The sequence below is a fragment of the Chlorocebus sabaeus genome, chromosome 4 (genome assembly GCF_047675955.1).
Source record: "Chlorocebus sabaeus isolate Y175 chromosome 4, mChlSab1.0.hap1, whole genome shotgun sequence".
Lineage (NCBI taxonomy): Eukaryota > Metazoa > Chordata > Mammalia > Primates > Cercopithecidae > Chlorocebus > Chlorocebus sabaeus.
In genome coordinates this window covers 5,318,818-5,346,153 of record NC_132907.1, presented here as the reverse complement: position 1 = coordinate 5,346,153, position 27,336 = coordinate 5,318,818, and the positions used below count along the sequence as shown (strand labels likewise).

Genomic DNA, 27,336 nt, shown 5'->3' with positions numbered 1-27,336 from the left:
TATTGGGGAAAAAAAATATGGCTAAAATATCTGGCCTCTGTTCATAGATTTGAGACATATGGGTTACAGAGAAACCACATAAACTATCTGAACTTCATTATCCACTCTGTGTACCTCAAAGTGACATTGTGACTATAATATAAATTGAGTATGGAGGACCACTGAAAACCTAAAGCACTGTGCAGTGGTAAGGTAACATAACACCAACATTCAACTTCAAAACCTAGTCCTTTCTTCATTCACTCCTTTCTCTAGATTCTAGATTTCAGGAAGTATTCACATCTAAAGTGACTCAAACACATATTCTTTTAAAGAATTTTCTATAATGGTAATAATAGAGCACTTGGCAACTCTAGGTCTTTCTCTATATATAATACTTGTGCATCGAATGTATGTATATCATTGAGATCTATATTCTTTGATTTATGATAGCTGTTTAAATATATTCATATTTATCTTTAGAATTTGTGTATATATTTATTTATCTCGAATATTGTCCAAAATTAAAGGAATATTATCTGCCTGGAATAAGTTTAATTATTCAAGTTCATTTTCATTAAATGATTTTGAAATGTGTTAAAGTAGAGACTAAACTACAAGAACATCCTGACATTGGTAAGAAATCTGTCAAATAATTTGAAAAAATTTAATCATCTTCAAAATGGAAGACCTCTTTTTTAATTCAAAAAATTTCTTTTCTCTAATTGGTAAAGTGCAAATGAGGTGGAAAGATAAGTTTTATCATTTTTAAATGTACCATTTTTTCCTAAAAAAATAAAAGTGGTAACTCGTCATTTTAGAAAATACAGAGAGTTAAGTAAATAAAACCAAAAAGATGGGGGTTAAGGACAGACATAATCCCATTACTCAGAAATAACCAAAGATATCGGTCAGGCATATGAAAAGGTACTCAACATCATTGGTATCAGAGAAGTTCAAATCAACACCACAATGAGATGTCATCTCCCCCTATTTAAAATGGCTTTCATCCAAAAGACAGGTGGTAACAAATGCTGGAGAGGATGTGGAGAATAGGGAACCCGCGTACATTGTTAGTGGGAATGAAAATTAGTACAACCACTAAAGAGGATAGTTTCGAGATTCCTCAAAAAATTAGAGCTACCATATGATCTAACAGTCTCACTGCTGGGTATATACTTGAAAGAATGAAACTCAATATATCAAAGAGATATCTTTACTCTCATATTTATTGCAGCACTGTTCACAATGGTCATTATTTGGAAGCTACCTGTGTCCATCAACAGAGGAATGGATAAGGAAAATGTGGTACATATACACAATGGAGTAGTATTCAGCCATAAAAAAGAAGGAGATCCTGTCATTAGCAAAAGCATGGATGGAGCTGGAGGTTATTATGTTAAGTGAAATAAATCAGGCAAAGAAACACAAACTTCACGTGTTCTCACTTATTTGTGGGGGCTAAAAAAAATCAAAACAGTTGAACTCCTGGAGATAAAGAATAGAATGATGGTTACCAGAGGCTGGGGAGAGTAGTTGGGGCTCAGGGAGAAGTGGGGATGGTAAATGGCATCAAAAAATAGTTAGAAAGAATGAATAAGATGTAGCATTTGATAGAACAACAAGATGACTATAGTTAATAATAATTTAATTGTACATTTAAAAATAACTGAAAGAGTACAATTAGATTGTAATACAAAGGATAAATGTTTGAGGGTATGGATATCCCATTTTCCAAAATGTGATGAGTATGCATTGCATGCCTATATCAAAGTATCTTTTCATGTACCCCATAAATATAGACATCTACAATGTACCCACAAAATACATAGACAGTCAGCACTCTATGTCTAGCTAAAGGATTGTAAACACAGCAATCAGTGCTCTGTGTCTAGCTAAAAGTTTGTAAACGCACCAATCAGCACTTGTAAAATGGACCAATCAGCAGGACATGGGTGGGGCCAAATAAGGGAATAAAAGCTGGCCATCTGAGCCAGCAGGGGCAACCCACTTGGGTCCCCTTCCATGCTGTGGAAGCTTTGTTCTTTTGCTTGTAGCAATAAATCTTGCTGCTGCTCACTCTTTGGGTCTGCACTACCTTTATGAGCTGTAACACTCACTGCGAAGGTCTGCAGCTTCACTCCTGAAGCCAGCAAGACCATGAACCCACCAGGAGGAATGAACAACTCAGGATGCGCCACCTTTATGAGCTGTAACACTCACTGTGAAGGTCTGCAGCTTCATTCCTGAAGTCAGTGAGACCATGAACCCACCAGAAGGAATAAACTCTGGACACATCTGAACATCTGAAGGAACAAACCCTGGACACACCATCTTTAAGAACTGTAACACTCACTGCGAGAGTCTGCGGCTTCATTCTTGAAGTCAGTGAGACCGAGAATCCACCGGAAGGAACCAGTTCCAGACACAGTAGGACCTTTTGGAGGTAATTACATCATGAGTGGAAAGCTTTTATCAGTAGGATTAGTGCCCTTATAAAAAGAGATAGGAGAGAGATGATTTTTTTTTTCTCCCGGCCGTGTGAGAACAAAACGAAAAATAATTAGCCATTTCAAAGGAGATAAAGTGTCCTCACCAGACGCTAGATCTTCTGGAGCTTTGATCTTGGACTCCCCAGCCTCCATAACCGTGAGAAGTAAATGCTGTTTAAGCTACCCAATCTGTGGTGTCTCAAGATGGCAGCCTAATCAGACCAACACAATAATCAAATAACATATTACCTTAATATGTCACAAATATCTACCATAGGCAATTAAGTTTTTTTGTGTTCTTATTGATTACAAAACCAATAAAATATAAAGAAATAAATTTATTTATTTATTTTTGACAAGTCTTGCTCTGTCACCCAGGCTGGAGTGCAGTGGCGCGATCTAGGCTCACTGCAAGCTCCGCCTCCCAGGTTCACATCATTCTCCTGCCTCAGCCTCCTGAGTAGCTGGGGCTACAGGTGCCTGCCACCACACCTGGCTAATTTTTTTTTTTTTTTTTTTTTTTTTTTTTTTGTATTTTTAACAGAGACGGGGTTTCACCATGTTGGCCAGGATGATACCTCGTGATCCACCCACCATGGCCTCCCGCAGTGCTGGGATTACAGGCATAAGCCACGGTGCCCAGCCTAAAGAAATATATTTATTGACTGGATGTCAGTATGATTGATTTCCGGTCTCTCTCTGCTGACTTTAAAAAGTCTCAATAGGGATTAACACATTTTTATTAAAAATGATCAATCTTAAAGTTTATTCTCCTTTTAAGTGTTTAGATTTTACCTCTCTAAATGTTTTCCGCAATTCAGTGAAATATTTCTATTCAGATAGTAGTGACATTAACAGTTTGAACCAGATTAGAAATACAAGCAACGCCTCTAAGGGAAGATGTCTCAGAAGTTCTAAGATTCGAGACTGTGTACATGGATTTTTAGCAAAACATTTTTACTACTTTTGTCTTTGAAAAACTTAATAGGTGAAAATCCTGCACGTTACATATAATCATTGATGTTACAGCACTACTATACATGATACTGCAGTGGTTTACAAAACTATCCCTGCAGAAAGGACCTGAAAGATAAAGCTATTTATTTTTAGTTCTTCAATAAACATTTTAAAGCAGGAGTCTTGAAAATATTAACATATTTTCTGGCTCTCGTTGCCAAGATACAATTTCTTATCGAGATTTCATTTTATTGTTTAGAATTACGTTTCTAAATTAATTATTGAATACTTTGCTGGAACAGTTAAGTGACCTTTATGTCCTTTGGTCTTTGTAAAAAAAATTTTTTTTTAGATTTCTACTGGAAAATAACATATATAAAACACACATTTTAAAATACAAAATCACCACTCCTAAGCAGTAGCATTAAGGTACGACCAATAATACAAATTTCACATAGTTCTTTCTGAAGTTAGTCTTCCTTTGAAATGCTTATGTACCATCAATCTCTGTGATCAGTTGCCGTATTTATTATATCAGCATAGTATTCTAAAACGTTCCATTTCTCTTGAAGAAATTGGCCTCCAGCCTTTCTGGTTTCCATTTACTTATTCATTCTCATGCAACAGAGACACTCTGGCCGTTCCATCTATGAGACCTTAGTTTCTCCATGAAGAAACAGAATCCCCCTCCCCTGAAAAAGTCCTGTTAGATACTTCTCTGAGGGAACAGTGCTACAGGTGATAAATACGAACAGTACCCTTGTTTTGAGGTTAATGGTTTTCAAATGCATTGTTAGGTTATATTCAAAATGTTGTCACTATAGTAACATCTTTAATTTGGAGCTGATACAAAATCAAACTAAATAATGCAGAATTTTCAAAAACCATTTTAGATTTTGCCAATTGTTTTACAGAGTTGAATAAAATTCCTTGTGTTAACCTATGAAAGGCTAACAAAAGTTAGCTAGTGTAAATAACTTCATCCCTATGAGCACTAGTAGTTAAATATTCAAAACAAGTTCATGTTGTCTTATGGGTATGGTAATATCTGAAGTAAAGTGTCAAATACCATCTGAAAATGAAAATATTTTTTAAAAAACCCAAACCATGAAACATCTAAATACATCAACCTATCGACAACTATAATTAAAAAAATACATCAAAATTTTAATATGTGTTTTCTATCCAGGCTCTAAATTTTAATATAATAGTTTTAGTTTTCTTTGCATTCTTGTAAATAACACCCATTTTCAGTAATGCTGTTCTTTTGGTCTATTTCCATAATATAATGTTCGTGTTTTGGAGTTACCCTGAAATAAATACCCTTCAATTCTTTTAGAAATAAATATACAAAGGGAAGTAAATGCATATGAACGCTCACACACACACAACTTACAGGTAGTAAAAGGAGTCAGAAATTCTGTCAGATGTCGCAGGTTTGTTAACAGAAGAAGATGTGGGAGTGATTGTATCTTGGCATCTAGACGGCATTCCTTTGACTATTCTTCGGTTTATTTGCACCATCATTTCACCTATTTTCTATTCATAGGGAATCTTCAATATTATTTCTATACTATTATATATTATATTATACTATTATATACTATTAGTATTCTATACTATTTCTTTCACATATCTAATCTTAAGAAGCAGTTTAATAGTTGTATTATAAATGTCAACATCTTTAAAAATTTCAATGATTATGTATTCTGATAGATGCATTCTCGTTATTGCACATATCAAAATGAACTTAGGAAGTTTAACTTCTTTAAGATTTAGTGTTTGTGTGTGTGGGTGTGTGCATACATATGTATAAATACACACAGAGACGTTCCTGTGAAATATAGTATCGAATGGGTGAGATCTGTTTAGAAATCTCATGCATAGATTATTGGTCAGATTGCAGAGATATCTGAAGCAGAAAAGACGTTAGCTCAGCATAATGAATATGTCTGCCAGCCATTTTTATAATGACTTGCTGCAGTTTTTATTGTCTGACAAACCGTATGCTGTGCTGTACTGTGAGCTTTCTTGTTCGACATAATCAAAAATGATGCAATGTATCCCTCGAAGTCTAGCTGGATGAAAGGAAGGCAGCAGAGTGCTGCTTCTGCCAATAGTTTGGTTGCATATTCTGGTGAAATTGTTCTGCAGGTGATAAATGTGCAATTACCATCATTCATAATGCATTGTTTATAATATATTGCAGAGATATTATTCAGATTATAGAGCTTTTAAATCCATTCATACATCCAAAACTTCTTCCTATACATGAATGAAACCACCAGGTGTATTTAAACTTCTTGAGATAAAAATATTTACCTGTACTTAGAAAGCTACGAAATAATTTACTTTTGGTTTGTTAATTTATTACTATATTTTATGTGACATTTTAGAAAAAACATTTGCTAATCAGGGAAAAAATATTTCAAAAGATAAAAGATCCTAGTTAACAGTTAAATACATCAATATTTCATGAAAGGTTTAGAATTAATATGAGTGATCATTTTCAATCTAGCACTTTTGTATGTATGAAAAGATACATGCTCAGTTTTAATAAGAATGTATTAATATAAGGTCTATAAAGTACACTGGGCAGGACTGTTTTACAATAGAACTGCATGGTATGTATATTCACTTTGGTGATAAATGCTTCATTCCTTCTTTAGAGGATTATTAAAAGCATTCTCTGGAGGAATAAAATGGTGGAAGTCACACATTTAATAGCTCAGGTACAAAGAGTCAGATTGTGCCAGTTGGCAAAAGTTAGCAGGAAGCTGTCACAATAAATGGCAGCAGCTGCTCATAGTTCTAAAGAGTATGTCCCAGTCAGAACTGAAAACTGATGGCATCTACATTAATACTACCTTAATGGCCCATCTGCTGCTCCATAGGGTCCCTCGCTGCTGTATGGAGTCATAGGCATTTGACAGGCAGTCTCTGTATGCCAGACGCACGTTGTGCCAAATGTGTTAGGCTGCTTCATCTCGTTCTGATCTGTCAGATTCTCCCTCCTCATTTATCAGGCAAGAAGTTAGGAGGATTTTTCTTTTCTACACATCATTGGCTGTCAGCATTGGGGCAGCTAAGAATTTGGAAGTCAAACTATTTTGGTTATTATTTTTTTTCTAATTGACGATGCAAGGCAAAGTTGTCTAATATACTGTACTGTAGTGGGTAGGTTAACGAAGCACTATGACAAGCAAGCCCTGTGGAGAAATCAATTGAGTGTATTTTAAAATGCAAGGCTGCCTAAATATGTTTCTGTGATTATATTGGAGGAAAATATTATATATTTCTATAGAACCTTATGAACTGGGCAAATATAAAGAAAGCTTACCTTTAGGTTACTAAGATAAAAAATAGTAATATCTTACTGGAATACTGTTAAAATACTTTAATAGGGAATGAAAACTTAACATTTAGGAGCATTTCTTAAAACTTATTTTGCTAAAGTTGAAAAACTTTCAAAGTAAAGTAAAACACAAATATGAACAAGTATCTGTCTGGGAGCAGTTGATTAAATTGTACATAAATAATGTTCAATGTGGATGATGAAGTATTATTCATATTTAATGTTCTGAATGGTCATTGCAGTGCAATTCATATGTCATTAAGTAACTAATGGAAAATATATTATCAAATTTATAATTCTTATATCAAAAATATGAAAAATTTCTTTATGATAAAGATCTCTTGACAATGGGTAAATCATAACTCTTGAAATAAACAGTTATGGCATCTCTCATTTTAGGGACCAGCCACAAAATGGTTGCCAATTATATATGTTTTAGAAAACTTAGTTCTCTTCTGATGAAGAGAACTGACAGATAAGCCCTGCTTCCACTAGAATCTCTCTAGCCTTCTTGATATTTTAGACATTTCTAAAACATAACTGCTCCATATTTGTAAGTGTCCTTCTGTCAATATGACCTATATAGTTTTTGTAATGGTTTCTGTCTCTGTTTAGAATATCCAGATTTTGGAGGTTTAATCTGATTGTTTTAAGACCTCATGATAGACAAATAAAAATGATACACACAAAAAACCCTATCAATAGGTATAGATAAACCAGACATGTCAAATGTTATGGTGTTCAAACAAGAAAGTGTGGGTGAAACTGTTACTTTTTTCCAAGTTCCTGTAGGTTTCTCAACCACAATCAGTAACAATGACAACAATAGTATTAATACTAATTTTAAAATAAGCTTAAAATATTGCTTCTTTTTTTTTTAGAAACTCAATCAATAATCAATTTGCCTTGAAGAATAGATCATACGGAAGCAACAGAGTTTAATGCAAGCCTGTGGGTATGCAAGGGCATGTGCACACACATGCGCTGTGAAGGCATCAGAAATGTTTTTGGTGGGTTCACATATTTAATTATTGTTAAAATTTTCTTAATTTCTGTGAGTCTATGCTATTTCAATATATGTATTTTTAAGATACAAAACAATCAACATAGAAGTTTAATATAACTTTTAGAGATGCTTAAGATTTCTTAAATTATTTCTATATTCACATAGACCCAGCATTATGGTGATTGTTACCCAGTCTCTAGTAGAGTTAAAATCTTAAGTCTTGAAACCAATTTGTAATTCATGCTTTTGTACATCATGGGCATCTTGTCTGGCAGGTACAGAGCACTGAAGGTTTTGGTGAGAAGGGTCAGGCACAGCCTTGTTCTTTCCTAAGATGCTCTTGCAACACTAATTTTCATTGGCATTTGGGAATCATCTTCTAGGATAAAAAGTACCAGTTATTTAGAAGAGATCAGGTGTGTTCAGGGTGGTATGGCCATAGACAAGTACCAGTTATTCAATAGTTAGAATGAGCTAGAGATGGTATTAGAAGCATTGCGTATTGTTTTTGGTCTTTGCGACAACTCTGTGATCAAAGTATTACTCTGTTATACAGATACCGAAAAGGAGACCAGAATCGTCCATAATTTACTCAGGATCACAAATGAGATTGAGTTGAATTTGAACCATGGCTGTGAGAAGCCAAAGTTATACTGCCCGGTTGTTTACAATTGTGATCTTGAAAAAGATAAAGTATCAGACATTTTAGGTATACTTTAAAGAAAACAGTACTGGAAGAAGCAGTGTGGGCCTTGAGAAAGAGCGCACCATAAAAGGAGTCTGGCAGACAGAGCGAGCCCAGGGTCAAGGCCTGTACATCAGAGGGGAGTGTTTGCTCTCACCACAGCATGTTGGTGACAGCCGAGCTCGTGGTGACACAGACATCTCTTTGACATTCGTAGGTTCTTGGGTAATGGCTTTGACTGTGTATTATAAGGGCTGCAAATCTTTGGGACCTAGGCAACTTTGCTGTGGGACAGCCCTTGATGAAATGTAATAGAAAAAGAGAGTGCTGCTTTTCACCATGAGGTAAGTGGCACTGAGGATAAATTTTCAGTGCGAACAACATCTAATTGGCTTCAGCAATTGCTTGTGAACTACCACAGAAGTGTCTGGTCCGGAGAAATACCTCTCAGTTCTAGCTTCTCTTATTGAAGACAACGGTGTACAACGATTAGGCTAATTTGTGGGGGCAGGTAAACAGATAAGGAAATTTAGAAAATTGGAGACGAAAACACAGAAAAGATAAGCTCGCTTACAAGTCAAATAAACGTGATTGCAACAGAAATTTGGGATATTAATGTAAATTGCCTTCATTGTACAAAAGGCATGTTAAGCATGGGGCAGTAGGATTTGTACTTTTGGCCTTTGTTGTCAGAGTGAATTCTTATTCAAATACTTTAGTGTGGGTTTACTAGGCTAGAGATATGGAAGATGAAAAGTTTGTTTTCATACAGCAATGACTAATATGTAGAAGAAATTCAAAGTAGTGGTCAATCTTTAACTTACTACTACTTGAAGTAGAAGTGTTTTCTTTTGTTTTTTTTTCCAGACTTGTATTTAAGGCTTTGAGTGCATGGATTATTTTCCCCAAAAAATAAAAGAGCAAAGAAACAAAAAAAAAATAGCAGAGAAATTGGAGACAGAAAAAGACCAACAAAGAATCATTCCCTCAAAAGTTACAGCCATATTTTAACATGAACCCCTGTAAGGGTTTTAATACAGCATTTCTTACATAAGAGTTTTTCTAGCTTTTCCAGTAATTAAAAGTAAGAAATAAAAAGGAAAAGCTAGAAAAATAGAAATGTGCTTACAGTTCTTTGTGGTGTCCATGTGCTCATATTACTTATGTTATACAATGCATTCTAATACAGACTAGTAATGAAGATAATAGAAAAATAATGGCTCACTACTCCCAGCTAGAGATGTTGACAAGATACCATTTGGATAGGATTTTGCTGAGTTAAATAATCTTCTGGAGAGCAAGAAATTTTTCTTAGAACACAGTCCTGAGAATGAAAGAAGAAATGTGAAGAAGACAAGTAATAGAATTGGCCTTAACAGAAAAAATATCTTGTAAGAAAATGCCTTCAGATTGATCTTTAAAGGAAACAACAATGCCACACATAGAACTGTAAGGGAAGCTAAACCTTTTGTATGTGTCCTTCCAGTACTTCTACTAGGGTCTTGCCTGCCATTTGCTCCTATAAATCATTTCCTCATTCTGACTCAAGCAATCTAGAGCCCTATTATGGCACAGCATATCTGTAAATGTGGCTAAATTATGTCAGTTTCTATTGGTTGACTTGGTTGTGTGTGTGTGTGTGTGTGTGTGTGTGTCTTTATTTTTGCAGTAATCAGTTATAAAAATTTAGTCAGATAAACTCATTCTTATTGTGCAACTAGCCAATATATGATCTCTTCTAGGTAGTTTACTGGTATAATATCTAAAACCAATTGAACTTTTATAAATATTAATCAATAAATATATAACCGAGATAGGAATTTCCTGGGGGGAGGGAGATTCTTAGTGGCAAATTAATATTAGCCTCTCTAGCAGCCATTTGAAAAATACATTCTTGTTAACTAAACCCTTTTCAGGGTCCTTGTCTTTCAAAGGATCGTGGTACTCCTCAGTTGCAATGGGTGCATCTAGATTTGCTTAAAACATTAAAAGTGACCCCATTCTTCATACCAAGTGATTGAATTGGAGATAGGAGCTTGAAACATCCTATTCTGTGAAGGGTTTGGTTAATATACCAAGCACGATTTGGCAGAAAATTGGTAAGAACCTGTATCATTGATGTCACTGAACTATTAAAAAAAAAACCCTGAAAATAATCACCTCCAGAATTCTCTTTATGTCAAACAATAAACCACTTACTGTTTAAGCTATTTCGTATCGTAGTACTCAGCTGCTAACAACTGAAATTATTCTAACTGATGTAGTCCTTTTAGACAAGAACTTAAGACAAAAAAACATAGTAGAGTAAATTGGTTTGAGTATCCAGATGTAGGCAGAGAAAGATTTACGTAAGAGGTGAAGCTAAGAAAGGCAGGTTAGAATTAGACTACAAGCATCCTAATTCTAATTTTAGACATTTGACTGGCATTGTGTAGACATAAGGGACAGGTATTGAGGATTTGGAGCAAGAAGTCTGAAACAATGAAACCAGTGTCTTGCCAACATTGATCTTGATTTTGTGGCAATATATACAATTTGCTGGGTGGGGGAAGCATTCTAAAAATAGGGACACGAACTGGGAGAACAAGTGTGAAGCAATGAGGATTAGAATGACAATTGCAAGACCGGGCGCGGTGGCTCAAGCCTGTAATCCCAGCACTTTGGGAGGCCGAGACGGGCGGATCACGAGGTCAGGAGATCGAGACCATCCTGGCTAACACGGTGAAACCCCGTCTCTACTAAAAAACACAAAAAACTGGCCGGGCGAGGTGGCAGGCGCCTGTAGTCCCAGCTACTCGGGAGGCTGAGGCAGGAGAATGGCGTGAACCCGGGAGGCGGAGCTTGCAGTGAGCTGAGATCCGGCCACTGCACTCCAGCCTGGGTGACAGAGCGAGATTCCGTCTCAAAAAAAACAAAAAAAAAAACCAAAAAAACAAAAAACAAAAAACAGAATGACAATTGCAATGAAAAGGAAAGGATTAGGCAAAAGAAGCTGAAAATCAATTGATAGACTTAATGACTGGTTAAATACAGGGAATGAAAAGAAGAGGATGAGATGATTGCTCTGAGGTTTTGAGTCTTGAGTTCAGTGGACTGAAGGTTTATGTCACTCGCTAATTCATAGGTTGAAATCCTAATCCCCAGTGTGACGGCATTAGAAGGTGGGATCTTTGGGAGGTAATTAGGTCATGAGGGTGGATCCCTCATGAATGTTATTGGTGCCTTTATAACAGGCGACCCCAGAGAGCTCTCTTGTTCTCTTTATACAATATGATAAAATGAGAAATCTTTAGTTTGCAACCTGGAAGAGGGCGTTCACAAGAAACTAACCATGTTGGTACCCTCTTCTTGGGCTTTCAACCTCTAGAACTGTGAGAAATAAATTTCTGTTGTTTATAAACCACTCAGTCCATGGTACCTTGCTACAGAAGCCCAAACTGATTAATATACTGAGTAAGTGAAAGAATAGACCCATTAATTGAAAACAGGGAAATTGGGAAGATAATTTTGAGAGATGAAAACCAAATTGAGTTTAAAAAGGCGAGTAGAGAATTCAATAGAAAAATATCTTTTATGCTGCTGTAAATTCAGGACCATTCTTTAAGATGAGAATTTCATGTTTTAAGATTTGAATTATATTTGTGGACATAAAAACAACTTTTATATGCATAAACCATACCTTTTTTTCTACATATAGTGTAAGTCTCAGAAGAAACTCACATTTGTTTAGCAGTAATAGACATTTAAAACTCCTACGTCTTAAATTTTAGTTTCAATTTATTATATAGTAGGAAATTTGTTCTTAAGCAGGTGATAATAGAGATTGAACTCTTAAAATTGAACTCTTAAAACTGATTATTATTTCATTACAATGTGACTTAAAAAATTCCTAGGGACTGTAGGAAAAGAAAAAATACTGGAACAAAGGTTTCAGGAGTGTGTGTGTGTGTGTGTGTGTGTGTGTGTAATCATTGTGCCCAGTTACATAAGAAGAAAAAATAAACCCAAACACTCAGTCTTATTAACTTTGCTAAATTGAATAAATGTTCTCTTGACAAGAAAAAATACAATAAAATTCTTTGTCCTCTTTTTTTCTCTGGTTGGAAATACAAATTATCATAATGGAGGATAATGAGAAAACATTTTTATGTGAGAGGAAGCCTTAGCAGATATAAAAACAAATTTTTAAATATTTGTTTTATATTTGTTTTTTGAATCTGAGAAGGTAGCCACCAAGAAAAAAAGCACTGATAGACCTAGAAAACAAGATACTAAAATTTGTGAAGAGAATATTTATTTTTTTAAGTAATCCAAGGAAAACCATAAGAGGAATATCAATGTGATATTGATATGAATATTGGTATAACACAGAACAGATCCTTCAGAAGAAATTGGTCAGCCTGTAACTTGGTTAAATTGATAGCACATTGTAAAACTCAATATATATTTCCAATTCAGTGGCATAGAATATATTTGAGTGTGGTGGAGAAAGTATTAGGGAATACCTTCAACATGTGACTGGTAGAACTAGACCATAACTGCCTAGCTGAGGACCTTAAACAAAGTTTCTTTCTATCATGCCATTTCTCCATCTGCCCAATGGGAATAGCACATTCTCTGACTAATTTACAGAATTGTAAGCAATACTTTCAAAGGTGTGTATGTTTTGAAAAACATAACATTTTATGTGTACATAGGGAATAAAGATAATATTATTTTAGTAAAAGAAATATTGCAACTGGGCGCAGTGGCTCACGCCTGTAATCCCAGCACTTTGGGAGGCCAAGGCAGTTGGATCACAAGTTCAAGAGATCGAGACCATCCTGGCCAACATGGTGAAACCCTGTCTCTACTAAAAATACAAAAATTAGCTGGGTGTGGTGGTGCACACCTGTAGCCCCAGCTACTCAGGAGGCTGAGGCAAGAGAATCGCTTGAACCTAGGAGGTGGAGGTTGCAGTGAGCCGAGATCAAGCCACTGCACTCTAGCCTGGCGACAGAGTGAGCCTCCATCTCAAATTTAAAAAAAAAGAAGAATTTTTGCCTATTTCCAACGTAAGAATGAATGCAGCCAGTTGACATATCACACAACCAAAGGGAAAAGACGCCTGCCATTTAGGAAGTGATGCAAACAGAAAAGGATTCTATCTTGGATTATAGTTTTAAATATTTGCTCTGTCCATTTGTCCATTTTCCTTTTCTCTTTCAGGGACACAGATGATAAAAGTATTCTTCTTTATGGGTCCTCCATTTCCACTATTTTCTTTCTAAGCCTTTTTATTTCTTTCATGACTCATTTTCTTGGTTGCTTTCCTACCTGTCATCAGTGCCCCTTGTTAGATATTTATTTGAGACTATCCTCTGAGAACCTTGCAATTTATTTTTTAATTTTGAGGTAATGTTTTTCTTTTTCCATTTCCTTTCTGAGTTCAATCAACTTTCTTTATCCTCTCTATGCCTATTTTTAGTTTTTATTTATGAATTTCTCATTTGAGATGCTTTTGCATATCTTCAAATGCTTAAGTATATTTGATCATATTTCTCATGTTGATTTTCAGTTTTCTTCTAATTCAAGGCTATTATGTAGAAGGAAGTGGTTTACTCAGTTGGTTTTTTGTAACATTTTGTTCCCTGATTTTTTGCGATAACTTAATATGGACTTACATTTCCTATTCTTTGCTTTTATACTGAGGTATTTCATGAAATTCCTAGCTTGATGTCACAATTTCACCGTATCTGTTAGTATAGCAACTCCAGGTTCTCTGTCCTGTTTGTTCCTTTATTTGTTTTGGTATGGTAGGATGGGGGTTGGGAGTCCTCTGAATTTATGGTTCTCTTTGGCCAGGATCCTGTATTTCTCCTGTCTTATTTTTTTCTTTTCCTCTTCACCACACAATTGTCAGAGTGCTTTTCCCATTTTTGTTTTTGTCCTGTTGTCTTTTTCAGAAGCTATGCATTTTGAAAAGTGTCCTTTTTAAATTGAAACTGTCCTTCCACATATACTTTGAAATTTCTTCCCTGTAGTCCATGCTCTGATCTGCTTGAACATTCTTTTAGTATTTTTAAATTTAGGATGTACTTAGTCTTTTGGTATTTGTTTTGATCACCCTTAGGCACCTTCACCCAGTTTTCTTCTTTTTTCTTCTCTGAAGTTATTCTTGATCTGGCTTTGCTTCCTCAAAGCCTTATAACAAGGCAATAGGGCAGGGAGGGAAAGGAAGCACAAGAGTCAGGCTACACATATTTGGTAACTTTTCTCTTTCTACATACACTTGTTTTGATGCTTCAGTATTGTCTGTTTTTGATTAATGTTGAAGGCATAGCCTTATGTAGAGTTTACATTTTTGTTCTTGTTTCGATTGTTTGGGACAATATTGGAAGGTAGGAAGCTATGCAGATGTCACTGTCTGTAGTCTCCTGGAAGTACTGAGATTTTATGCGTAACTGTTATAAACATTTGAGTGAAAGTCTTTTTGTGTATGTATATTTTTATTTCTTCTGGATAAATATATAGGGGTGGAGTTCCTGGGTCATATGATATACATTTAACTTTTTAAGAAATTGCCAAACAGTTCTCAAAAGTAGTTGTACCATTTGAATCTCCCACTTGCAATGTAGAGAGTTCCAGGTGATGGAGAGATTAAGAGCAGACTGAAACTACTGTGTTTGGTCTTCCATTGTTGCTGCTATGAAGTCAGCTGTCAGTTTTATTGCTTTCCCTTTTATTGGATCTTTCTTTTATCTCCGGTTACATCTAATATCTTTTTTTTATCTTTGATGTTCTATAATTTCACCAGGATATTTGCAGATGTGATTTATTTTCATTTATAATGCTTGAGGTCCATTTGGCTTTCTCAGGCTCAGGTTTAGTGCTCTCCCATAAACCTGGAGAAATATTAGCCATCATCTCTGATCTCTGGTCATTGCTTCATCTCCTCTACTTCACGTTCTTTTTCTAGTACTAGTATGTTAGACTAACTTTTAAATTTTTCATGTATTGGTTTGTTTAACATTTCTTTTATATAAATTCTTTGGATCTATTTTTTGATTACATTGACATTTTAGTTGTATCATACACTTTAAAAATTCTATATTACTTTTTTCAGTATGATTGAATGCACTTCATGCACTCTTATTTCTTGCTTGTATTTTTGAGCTTGTCTTTTTTTCATATTAGTCATATTTATTTCCTATTTGGTGCTGATCATTTCAACATCTAAAATCTTTAAAGATATGAATCTACTGTTCTTCCTTAGATCTTATTCATGGTGGGCTTTTCCCCCTTATGTTTTGTAAATTTAAATATAAGCTGCTTATTTATCTTATGAAATATCATAAGGTATAATTCTTTGAAAATTCTTTTTTGCTTGAGTTCAAATTACAATTCTCCAAGAGTATTCATGCTTGCTTCTGTCGATTTCCTGAAATAAACCCAAACCAGGACCACTAAAATTAAATTTTTTTCATGATGTTTTCCAGACATATTGGAAGACTAAATTATGATTACAACAAATTCTTAGAGAAGAATTTGTGTGTGTTCGTTTGTTTCATCCACTTAGTCGCAAGATTAGGACAGGCAATATTCCTTGTTCTTTCTTTCTTGTGGCAACTTCATTTTTATGTTACCTTTAAAATAAGGATATATCCACAGAGGTCTTAGCTTTAGGTGGGGAATTTCTTCTTACATTCCCCAGCTTAGCAGGTTCTAGGATTTATATCCTGTTCCATACTTCGTGCAACCATCAATGGAAACTGAGAATTCTGGATTTGATAAAAAATTCACGGAAAGATTTAGATCACTGGGTCATTCCTATTACTTATTTTCTAGTCACTATGCATGTTTTGGCCACATTTTAATTTTCTTCCCCATTTTCTTTTACTTATTTCATTGTATTTCATTTGGTGGGTTCTCCAGAGTATTTTTTCTGTCATTCTGATAGATCTGGAAGTCTGCATGCTATTTTAAATGACTGTTGACGCACTAGTGGGGAATTTTATATGGAACAATGCACTAGATAAATAAGTAAAAGAGAAAAAGGATTAAGTTTGATCCTTCCCAGAGCCTTGGAGGAAGAAATTAAATAGTTATGTTTTTAAAATTAGAATAAATGCCATTTATACAATGTACTGACAATCTATATTTACACTCACTCGAAGTTCTACTGAATATAAGAACAAATATCTCTATCATACTTTTAGCTATTTCCACAAAGAAAACAAGACACAAACAGATTGATTGCAATTTAAGTTTAGATCTATCAACCAAAAAAATCTTAACATTTTACAATATCAATATTGTTCAATTATAAATGTAGATAGAGCATAAATGTAGGTAAAGCGTAAGTGCAGATGGAAAACACAAGCAGAAGAGAGAGATTGCTAGATAGATAATTAAAGTAAAACAAAATAATTGTTAGTCATTTAAAAGAGATTAATTTGTTTAGAAGTTGTTAGCAAAAGGCAATAATAATTTTTAAATGAAGAATTAATTCTGTTAAACAGAAAAATTGATATCTCTTTGTAAAATAATCAGCAAGGACTAAAAATAACTTTGTTTAACTGGAACCATTTTCTATATGAAACTTAAACTTTGACAGGCTTAAATTTTAAATGGTTTTTATTTTATTTTGTGTCACATTCAACTGGTATGTGTCTGTTTTAAATTCTGATAGAAATTTGGGACTACATTGAAGACTATATGAGATTAAGGTTTTGGACAATACTAACAGCTCTAGTCCATTGGAAATAGAACATTTTTATATAAATCTTTCCTCTGAAGATCCAGAACTTCTTAACTCTATTTTTCCATAAATTAAAATCAACCTTAAAGCATTTTAGTTTTGCTTTTGTTGTTGCCTTGTTTTGTTTTTTTGAGACAGTGTCTCATTCTGTCACCCAGGCTGGAATACGGTGTACACAATCACAGCTCACTGTAGCCTGGACTTCCTGGGCTCAATTATCTCACTAGAGCCTCCCAAGTAGCTGGGACTAGGTATATGTCACTACATCTGGCTAACGTATTTATTTATTTATTTTGTAGAGATGAAGTCTCTTTATGTTGCCTATGCTGGTCTCGAACTCTTGGGTTCTAGTGATCCTCCAGCCTGAGCCTCCCAAATTGCTGGGATTACAGACATGAGCCACAGAATCTGGCCCATTAAGTGGTAAGAGGCAGGTGTTAGATTTTTTTATGTATCATTCATAAATCCATATCTGTACTTTTATATTCTTTGTTTAAACATCTTATCCCAGTGCTTGGCAATTTTTAAATGCTCAGCAATATTACTGAATAAATAGCTTAGGAAGTTTCTGCATTTCTTTATCTCTGAACATTTATAGTGTATATATTCATAGGGTTTTGTGTACCTCCATATTTTATACATATCTTCATCTTTAATTCTGAAATTCTCTATGGGAAGGATGTTTACATAACTTTCGTTTTTCTTGTGCGAAGAGTGTAGCCTTGAGATCTGGTGTAGCCTTATGATCTAGAGAAATCCAGATGTGGATTTTTCTGTTTGGTCCAGTAGGGGGCTATAACAATGATTTCTGGGGTCAGTTAAATGTACATTATTTGGGTGATATAGGAGTGAAACTGTAAGAAAACACAATCATGACTTCAAACTCGCTTTATTGCACCTACTCTTACTTAGAAACACTATGGATCTATGCCCAGTATTGAGTATGAGATGGACATTTAGAGGTTATCTATTTTAAATTGCTGTTTCTTAGAACGAAACCTAGTCATTTGGAATTCATTTAGATTATCTTTCTAATATGGTTGGGCTTTGTGTCTCCACCCAAATATCATCTTGAATTGTAATCCCCATAATCTCCATAATTTCCACTTGTCAAGGAAGAGATCAGTTGGAGGTAATAGAATCATGGAGGTGGTTTCCTCCATGCTGTTCTCATGATAGTGAGTGAATTCTCATGAGATCCGATGGTTTTGTAAGGGGCTCTTCCTGTTTTGCTCAGCACTTCTTCCTACCGCCTTGTGAAGAAGGTGCCTTGCTTCCTCTTCACCTTCTGCCATGATTGTAAATTTCCTGAGGCCTCCCCAGCAACGCTAAACTGTGAGTCAGTTAAGCCTCTTTCCTTTATAAATTACTCAGTCTTGGGCAGTTCTTTGTAGCACTATGAAAATGGACTAATACACTTTCCTTATCTAACTCTATTCAGAATTGAAAATATGGCAGTCACATTTAGCTATTCTGTCTTTGTGAGCTTGTTCTGATTTTCCTTTGGTGTGAATACATCTATATAATGTCCCACATTTATATAGACCTTATTTAGAGCATTTGTACATCTATTATCTCATCTTTATAATAACCATCCATGTTGCATAGGAAGTTATCATCATCATTTCATAGCTGGAGAAAATGATGCTAAGGGAGGTTAAGTGGTTTGTTCAATGTCACAGTTATTGAGGAGTCAGAGGACTAAAATCTAGGTGCCTTAGCCCAAGATCGTTCTCATTACATCACGCTGCATCTCTTTTTATATCCATAGTGCAATTAGTTAATTATTCTTGCAAAAAATCTACCAAATATTTCATCAAATATTTGATTAATGACCCTAAATATTTTTTGAGTTTATATAGTAATCCTCTCATTTTAGCATGCTCTTTCTCATAAAACTAAACATTTCTTTTTGCTTTAACACAATTTATTCAACAAACATGTCTTAAGTTTCTACTATACACTAGGCATTCTTCTAGGCAATGTTATTTTATTATGATAAAGATCAGTTCATTTTTTAAAGAAAATGAGTGTATCTTCAACTCAGCTACAAAGTAACATTATGTAAAAATTTAGAGTTAAGAATAAATCATTTGGGGCCTGCCAGTTTGTACTATATTTTTCATTTATACTTGTTTGGAAAAACATGGAAATTGAGAAGCCCAAATTCACTTTGGCACATACCAAATATTGTGCTTTATTGTTGTAAAGCTGTATATGCCTTATGACAATAGAATAAAATAAATAATGCATTGTTTATAGTCACAGGAATAAAATATTCACATAAGTGAAAATTTCAGACAATTATTAACTTTTCAGGTTCCAAATACTAACAATTTAGGTGTAAATATGTTTAAAATCTAATAAATAATTTCATTTTTCTTGTTATTAAACCAAACAAATGTTTTTGATGACTCAATCTTTATTATTATGTGTTCCAATATACTATAGTGAGTAGCTCGAAGCCACTGTATGTTTTGTGGTTCTCTTGGCTTTGCTCTCTCTTTTTTTTAAAATGTCTCATTCTGTCAGCTTCTAAAAATACCTTGCTAACTTTTAAAAAATGTATTTTCTACATACTGTAACTTAGAAAGAAATGATATTTGAAAGGTACAAATGTAGGCAGCTTTAGTTTAAAAATCAACTTATTTTCATTGGAAACATAAAGTTATGAAATAAAATGACTGAACATAAATGTCTGAAAAATTTTTCATCTCACTAGTAAACAAAAATATCCCTGTTAGAGCAATAACATTCTGGTTTTCTTCCATCAATTTGGCATTTTTATATTAATGCTCACATTTTTAGTGTGAAAAATGGGCATTATTGTACTGTATACTGTTGCAATTTAGAAATATGTATCAATAGCTATACAATGATACAAAGTTGATCTAAAACTTATACCTCTGTATATTTGTGCTAAAAATTCAGGTTATTTTACAAATCTATAAGTAGACATGTATAAATATACTATATTATATATAATTCCATTGTATTCTTTCTTAGAGACAGAAATATATCTATATATATATATATATATAGAGAGAGAGATGCATCAGCATTTATATAGAACAGGCATTATTAAATGAAAAAAGTAAGTTTTAAATATTCTATTTTTAATGAAACTTTTATGTATTTCTAAATAAATAGAAATAGAAATTAGTCCAGAGAATTAACACTAAATTGTCAACTAGAGTTATTTCTGAGTAGTGAAAATATGGGTGATTTTCCTTATTTTTTCTGTATCTATGTAATAGTTTTAAAAAAATCAGCACATACTAATTTTATAAAAATAGTCATCTTAATGGTGTAGAAAGTAGGGAGTGAGAGCAAACAGGCAGTGGAGTCAAGGAACAATACTATGACAATAACATTAATGACAGCTTACACTCTACTTAGGAATTTTGACATCATTATATTGATTAAGCATCATTATGTATGTCATTTTGCTTAATCTTTACAATGGCATTGTTTCCCTATTTTTACAGATAAGGAAACTGAGACTGAGAATAACTTACTTAATTTGCCATTTCTAGTAAAAAGTAGATCTGGAGCATAAATCCAGAGGGGCCTACTTTCAGACTGAATTTTCTTTCCATCCTCCAGTATTACGGCAGGCTTATGCTCAGAAGCCCTTTTGCCTGGTTTTTCATTTTGGAATGTGTTCTAGAAATGTGACATTACTGTTCATATATTGTGAACATAAGGCAGACTTCTATCCATATCAGACTGCTATGATTTGATCTTACTCTGCCATTTAAGACTTGTTACTTTATCTCAGTTTTCCTTGTCTATTTTCTGATCTGGGAAATGGGGTAGTCATGATACCTATCACACAGTGTGTGTTGTATAGTTAGTGACATTGTGGGATAATGCATGAAAAGTGTATGACACAATGGTCACTATCATTATCACTATTAATGTTTGTATTCAGTAATAAATAATGATTTCCTATCTTTGGAACAATTATTTGAGCTACCTCAGTTATAGCTTTTTCTAATTTGTTAAATGGGCCTAAAGTTAGTTTATAGGCCCCTCAAAGTTAGGCATTTTGCTTTCTTGTCTGCAATAGCATTAGACTTATTCTGTTGCTTGGGAGAATGCAAATGCAAACAGATTTTAAGCCGCCATCCCAATGACAGGTTGTTTAAGGTGAAAGTTTCGTCTTCTCTTGCTTTGAGAGGTAGGCATAGTCAAAGTTTATTGCAGAGCAATATATGACAAATCCATAGAAACGACTACTGTATACAGTTGATCCTTGAACAACATTGTTTGAACTACAGGGATCCACTTATTGTGCATTTTTTTCAACCAAATGCAGATCAGAATACAGTACCAGAGAGATGCAGACCCAGTGTATATGGAGGGCTTACTTTTATATCTACAAATTCTGTAGGGCTATGGCACTTAAGTATAGTTGGATTTTGATGTGTGTGGGGGTCCTGGAACCAATCCTTCATGTTTACCAAAGGAAGACTATATATATATTTTGATATATATTATTGCATGGTTATCTGTGTGCTATGGTTTGAATATTTCTTTGTCTCTCCACAACACTCATGCTAAAATTTGGTCCCCAATGTGGAGGTGTTGGGAGGTGGAGGCTTGTGGAAGGTGTTTGGGGCAGGTCCCTCATGAATGGCTTGGTGCTGTTCTCAGGGTAGTGGGTGAGTTCTCGCTGTCCTGAGACTGGGGTTGTTCTCTCATGAAGGGGCTATCTCCTTCAAGAGTGGGTCGTCATAAAGCTAGGACACCCTTTGGCTTTGGTCACTCTTCACAGGTGTTTGCTTGCCCTTTGACCTTCTCTGCTGTGTTGTGATATAGCCCAAAAAAACCCCATGGAGCCAGGCCCATGCCCCTGAGCTCTTCAGCCTACAGAACCATGAGCTAAATGAACCTCTTTTCTTCATAAATTACCCAGTTTCAGATATTCTTTTATAGCAACACAAAACAGACTAAGACACAGTGTTAAGTCCTCATTTAAATTCTATGTGGGAAAAAAGGAATACGTAAAATTTAGTCTTTCACAAAACAGCTACAGAAACAACTAAGAAAAAAAAGAAAATCTGCTAGAAAATAAATACCATAAAATGGATACACGTAAACTGGAAATTTAGACAAAGGAGAGAATGGAGCTAATGGAAGAATCAGTAAATACCAGGTAGTCAGCATGCGAGTTAGATTTTAGGGATTAGGTAACATTCAGAAATGCAGAGGTGAATGCATGCATGGTATGTGGGTGTGTATGTAAACCAGACATTCTAGTCAGAGGGGATCACACAAAGAAAGCCACAGATATTGGAATGTGTTGGGCACAGACTTAGAACTGGAAGTAGTTACGTAAGTTTTGTGCTCAAGGATTGTGAGAATTGAAAGTTTACAGATGAGTGATAAGATGGTACAGAGCAGAGTGGAGAACCTTGATGCCATTCCAGGAAATTAGAATTTTGTTTTATAGTCAACAGGGAGCCACTGAAACATTTCAATGATGTAATGATCAGAATTACAGTTATGCTTTGGAAAAATTAGGCCAGTAATAGCACATTCAGTGGATTATAGGGAAGAATTCAGAATTGGGCAAGTGAGATAGGAAAGTTTTAAAAGGCTGCAGATTTAAAATTATACCTTTGCCTTTACAGGATGCATAGGGCTGATTATGTAAAGCATTGGTGTAAAGGGAGACTGTGGCTCAGTATCGTGAAAGTTATCAATTGCCTTGATATGAAAGGATTTTGTATGGAAAGGGTATGAACAAATTAAGAGTTAATGAAGAATTAAGGACTATCAAATTTGATGTTTATAAATCTGTAAATACAGTCTGTCCTTAATATGTGGGTTTTTAATATCAAAATTTTTGCAGTTACAAAGGTGGATATCAAAGGAAAAACATCATAACCTGCAAATAAACTGATTATTTCTGACATTAGTTTCTACTGAATCATTTTCCCCAAACCTTAACCCTAGCATCTTTCTCTTTATCTGTATAGTTCATTATCTTTCTAATTGTCAAATGTTGTGTATCTCTGTAATGGAAATACCACTCTTAATTTTGATTTAAAAATTTAAAGTAGGTGATCAACAACAATTAGATTACTCATATACATCAAGACCTTAAAAAAATTGTAGGAAATTTAAAGGGATTTGAATAAGTTTTTTTTTCTTTTTCTTTTTCTTTTTTTAAGACAAGTTCTTGTTCTGTCACCCAGGCTGGAGTGCAGTGGCACTATCTTGGCTCACTGCAGCCTTGACCTCCTGGGCTCAAGTGATCCTCCCATCTAGCCTCTTGAATAGATGGGACTTCAGGCGTATGCCACCATGCCTGGCTAAATCTTTGTATTTTTTGTAGAGATGGGGTTTCACCATGTTGCCCAGACTGGTCTCGAACTCCTGGGCTCAAGTGATTCATCTGCCTCAGCCTCACAAAGTGCTGGGATTATAGGAGTCAGCGAGCTTGGGAGATACTTTCTTTGGAGACAGCATGGTTGGGATTCTCATTGTGCAAAACAAATGAGTATAGATAGGGGCATGCCTGCTCCTCACCTTGGGTTTTCAGCAAGGACAGCTTGCAATGTGGGGTTTTGTTTTGTTTTGTTTTTGCCCTAGAAGGACACAGTGAACTGATGTCTGACTCACATTGGAAAGAGTGCTAAAGGGCAAGATTTGGCTAAAACAGCCTGGGTCGGTGAAGGAGGTCGGCATAGACTTCTGCCATAGTGAAGACAGCTAAGCACAAGGAGGTGCAGAAGCTGAGGGGAACTATTAAGTAATAAGCCAAAGGACAACAATGATTGTGTCAAACAGTTGGAGAAATCCAGGAAGGGTATCCCCCGAAAAACAACGCAAGTGTCTGATTCAAGCATTTCCCAGGACCGAAGAAATTGAAACCATCTTATAATAGCAACAATAATTGAGAAATGTTTGCCTCCCAAAGCCCCCTGCCTCTTTTCACGTCTCCCTGAGCTTTATTTGCTTTAGTCTTAATTGGAAATGGTAGAAACTCTTGCTTATAACAGAAGTGGCATAGGAATGCCATGTAGAAATACCATACAAGGAAAGAGAGAAGAAGTAACTTATACCCTGTCTCCCTCTCCCTTTAAGAGGCAATAGGAGTTTGCTTCTAATGAAAGAGCTAACTTTAAATCAAGTTTAAAGTTTGGATTATTATCTGGATCTATGAATTTTAGATTAAATTATGAATTGAAACTTATTACTCAGGAGCGATGAGTGAAGTCATGGGGCCTGCGTGAATTGTTATTCAGGAATGGGGGCTGGAGAAACAGTGCACGCATCAACATTATTTAAGAGGAATGTGAGAATGTGATAAAGTGGCTTTAATGTTTTTACATCATGGATCTTGCTTGTTTAATGATACTGTGCTGCAAAAGCTAAGGTGAAATTTCAGGTTATAAAACTGATGGAGGTTTTCATTAAGTCCATGAAAGTGATGTTAGGATCCAATTAAAAAGTGAAGAGTAGGGCTGGGCCGGTGACTCACGCCTGTAATCCTAGCACTTTGGGAGGCCGAAGTGGGTGGATCACCTTGGTCAGGAGATCGAGACCATCTAACACGGTGAAACCCCGTCTCTACTAAAAATACAAAAAATTAACTGGGCGTGTTGGCACTTGCCTGTAGTTCCAGCTACTCCGGAGGCTGAGGCAGGAGAATCACTTAAACCCGGGAGGTGGCGGTTGCAGTGAGCCGAGATTGCACCATTGTACTCTGCCCTGGGGAGCAGAGCAGGACTCCGTATCAAAAATAAAAAAAAAAAAAGAAGAGTTGACAGAATTAGAAAGTTAACAATTGAGAAATAGTCAACGAGAGTGACAATCAGAAATAATTCAAATCAGAACATAGATATCTTTATCATGATGCAGTGGTGGTTGTAGCACTATATGCGTTTGACAAAAGCCATCAAGGTGTACACTTAAAACTGGGGAATGTTATTGTATGTAAATTATATACTACTTAAAAAAGGAGACTGAATGAATAAATGCTCCATAAATTTTACAGGTTTTTGATTAATTTCCAGAATCCTGAAGAGGTTGAACTTGACGATTTTTGCCAGTGTTTTTACTGCTTTTATGGAAGAGCAGATTTCAGAACATTCTTTCTCTTCTATTTGGAAACCTCACTTCTATAAATGGAATTTTTAAAATATGTGTTTATTTCTTCCTGGCTTCTTTCATTCAACATTATCTTCATTAGATTAATATTTGTAGTTTATTTTCTTTGCTCTATAATGCTCTATAACAGTGATTCTCTCACCCTTTTTGGCATCAGAGACTGATTTTGTGGGAGATATTTTTTCCACAGACTGGGTGCAGGGGTGGAGATGGTGAGGGTGGTGGGGTGCTTTCAGAGGCATTAGATTTTCCTAAGGAGCAAGCAAGCTACATCACTTGCATTAGCAGTTCCCAATGGGGTTTGTGCTCCTATGAGAATCTAATGCTGCTGCTGATCTAACCGGACACAGAGCTCAGGTGGTAATGTACACTCCTGTGCAACTCACCTCCTGCTGTGTGGCCCAGCTCCTAACAGGCCATGGATGGGTACCGGTGTAATGTTTTAGGAATGTGCATATGTTCTGGCTATGCATCTTGTGTCATCTATATACATACATATGAAATATCTTCTGAATTATGTGTTCTATTTTTGCTGTTTTTATCTTGATGATGTGAAGAATTTCAACAATCTTTTTGTATTTATTGAGATGATTATATAAACTTTCTTCTTTATTTCCTAGTGCACATATTTATTTCTAATACAACACCCACCTTGCATTCTTTAAATAAAACCAACTTGGTCCAGATGTGTAATTCTTTAAATATGTCACTAGATTTTATTTTCTGTTATTTTGTTTATTTAGGATCCATTTCACAAAATAAATTGCCCGTAATTTTTTTTCTTTTAATATTCTTTCCGTGTTTGGTTTTAAGAGTATGCTGACCTCACAGAACACTTACATGGTGATTCCTGTTTTTCTATTCTTTGGAAGGGTTTGTTTAAAATTGGCATGTTTCTTTTTATATATTTGGAAATTTTACAAGTGAAACAATCTATGTCTAAGATTCTCTTTGTAAGTAGGTTATTGTTTAGAAATTCAGTTTACTAATAGATATAATGCTACTCAGATACTTATTTTTGCGTTTCAGTAAGTCGTGTCTTCAAAATTATTAGCATATCACTGGTCAAAATACCCTCTTGTTACATTTTTTAATGCTTCTAGAATATGTGGTGATATTTTCCTTTTCATTCTTGATATTAGTTATTTATGGTTTCTTTCTTTATTACCCTTGATTAGTATTTTTGTTTTCTTGAACTTTCCAAATAAGCAAGTTTAAAAGATTTAAACATCTTTTCTGTTAATATGTCTCCTACTTTATTAGCTTCTGGTCATTTGTTATTTTCTTTCCTCTACATCCTGTGAGTTTAATTTGCTCTTCTTTTCCTAATTTCTTGAAGCTAATATTTAGATAACTGATTTTTTAGTCTTTCATTTCTGCTAACATATGCATTAAAGTTAGAAATTTTTCTCTTAGTCGATTTATTGTTTCATACCAAAAGTTTAATAGCAAGATTGAAGTTTTTACATTTCTAACTATAATTTTGGATTAGTATGCTTGTCCTTTTTATTATGTCAGTTTTTTAAATATATATTTGGAGGCTATTAATTAGCTGCAAAAAGTGTTACATCTTTTTGTTACATCAATCCTTTACGTTTTTTTAAAAAATCCCTCTTTCCTTCTAGTAATACTTCATAAGTTGAGATAAAATATTTGAGAAAATATTTGCAAATCACATATCTGAAAAACATATCAGAATATATAAAGAACTTTTAAAACTCAAAAATATACCAACAAACCAAAAACAAGCAGAAAATATGAATATACACTTTCTTATTTTATTTTTACTGTGGTAAAATTTACATAATGTAAAATTTACCATGTTAACTCTTTTTGATGTGTACAATTCAGTGATATTAAGTACTTGTGCAACCATCACCACTATCCATCTTTTGAACTTTGCATTATCCCAAAAAGAAACTCTGTATCAATTACAATATTCCTTTTATTTTTAAAGATGTCATGATACATATTTCCTTTTGCTGTTTAATATAGGAT

The 27,336-nt window shown here is 34.7% G+C and overlaps 1 pseudogene; it reads right to left on the bottom strand.

The window, feature by feature from the left end:
- Positions 1-6,414, bottom strand: part of LOC119628291 (poly(rC)-binding protein 2-like) — a 50,414-nt pseudogene extending 44,000 nt beyond the window's left edge.
- Between the last annotated feature and the right edge of the window lie 20,922 nt (positions 6,415-27,336).